Source organism: Nematolebias whitei, chromosome 10 (genome assembly GCF_014905685.2).
Source record: "Nematolebias whitei isolate Nwh7 chromosome 10, NemWhi1, whole genome shotgun sequence".
Classification (NCBI taxonomy): domain Eukaryota; kingdom Metazoa; phylum Chordata; class Actinopteri; order Cyprinodontiformes; family Rivulidae; genus Nematolebias; species Nematolebias whitei.
This window is the reverse complement of record NC_056507.1, coordinates 48,358,423-48,360,404: the sequence shown is the minus strand read 5'-3', so window position 1 is coordinate 48,360,404 and position 1,982 is coordinate 48,358,423.

The following is a 1,982-nucleotide window of genomic DNA, read 5'->3' as shown; positions in this document are numbered from 1 at the left end:
TATATATATATATATATATATATATATATATATATATATATATATAGCACCCTTGCAGCAAAGATCCAGAAACTGCCACTGATTTTTAACGGGTTGTTTAACATCTAATTTTACGTACACAAGTAAACACTTGATTCAATAACTATTTTAGAGTTAATGTCACCACAAGGAGTAGCCTAACCAACAGTTCTCCTTGTGTGAGTAGAGCATGCTCCACTTCTCTCACGCATCGTAGCCACAGTGTAAGAAACAGTGTAGCTGAATGTAACTTTTAGGGGGGAAAAAAATCACTAGCCAATATGAAACAATAATAATAATCACTCATTCTTATCAATGATCTAGCATAAAGCAACATGACCATAATCCATTGTGTTTATTAATAGCTTAAAATACCTCATTAAAACTCCAGTAATCGGTTAGTATACTGTATGGTCAATAGACAAACGTAGCATTAACTGAATTAATCTCAAACTATCACAAACTAAAATCTCAAACCTTCTTTTGATGCTAATGCCATTTTATTTTATGTGGTTAACTTAAGCTCAGCTTTCTCTGATGCCATAAATATAGTCATACTTATAGCAAAGTATCACATAAACTATAGTAAGCGGAGGGATAATAAGCCCTCCTTCCTGTTTTTTGAATGGTTTTAAGTCATATTATTCTGCATTAATTAGATTAAAAGACTGGAAAACTGCTCGAATCATCTCACAACAGATAAAAACGTATTGTTTTAAGTTTCTCATAAAATAGCGCTCCTTTGTTTTTTATTTAATTTTTTATGTTTTTTTTCCTCCTTCATTATTTTATGAAATGTAGTTATGACACCCTTCACGAATTTCTATTTGTTTATTGTTGCAATGTTCTGTTTTGTGATGATAAAGTTCAAGAGAAAAAACCTGATGGGCTGCATGTCAGCAGGTAAGGGGCGTTTACCTTTGGGATAAATTGAGGTCGTCGATTGGTCAGTTGCTGACACGCCTACTGGATTGATTGACCGGTCGCATCAAGGATCCGACTCAGTGCAAAAAAAAAAAACACAAGAGGTGCAGCAGCCGGCATTGGGATGAGGTGGAACGGCCCAAATGCAGCAGAAATGCAGCGGTCTCTCTGTGTAGCGCAGGGCTCGGGCTGACAGTTTAAGCAGGAGATAACCAGATGTTTTGCTTGTGCCCTCACTGGCCTGGGGCCTTTAAAGATCGTGGGCCCCTGGGCGCTTGCCCAGTTTTCCATCTGGACTTGAGCGGAGGCCCGTGCAATAGAATGCCCCAGCTTATATTGGCCCTCGACTCCGCCTCGACGTCCGGGGAGTGTATCAGTGGGCTGACTATGTGTGACGTCATTGGTCTTATCTGTTTCTGATGATGGAAAATGGGGCAAAGTTCAATCGATTTACGTGATGGAAGCCAGCAAAATTAAAATGACTCCTTATTGGGTGTTTACTTTGGGAAATTCACACGGAGCAGCTGGGCCCGTCTCATTTGTACAGAACCGGGCCATAACTAGTCTGTCTCTGTGCAGACAAGACCGGGGTATTGGCATGTAAGATAACTAACAATCCTAAAAAACATGATGGATGATGATCATATTGTTTTATGCTAGAAGGAGTGATTATTGTTATTGTTTCATATTGGTTAGTGATTTTTTCCCTAAAACTTAACTTAGGCTACACTACGGTATGTTTCTTAGACTGTGACTTGGATGTGTGAGAGAAGTGGAGCATGCTCTATTCACACAAGGAGAGCTGTTGGTCAGGCAGGTCTTGTTGTGCCATTAAGTCTAAAATATATATTGAATCAAGTGTTATTTGTGTAGGTAAAACCAGATGTTAAACAACCTGTTAAAATACACCAGATTGCAGAAAATTGCATCTACTTTATTCAAAAATTTCTGGGGGAGAACCCCCAGACCCCCCCGCCCCCCACTCCACCTGTGCCCCCCCCCCCCCCACACACACACACACGTTACAAATGTTTCTGACA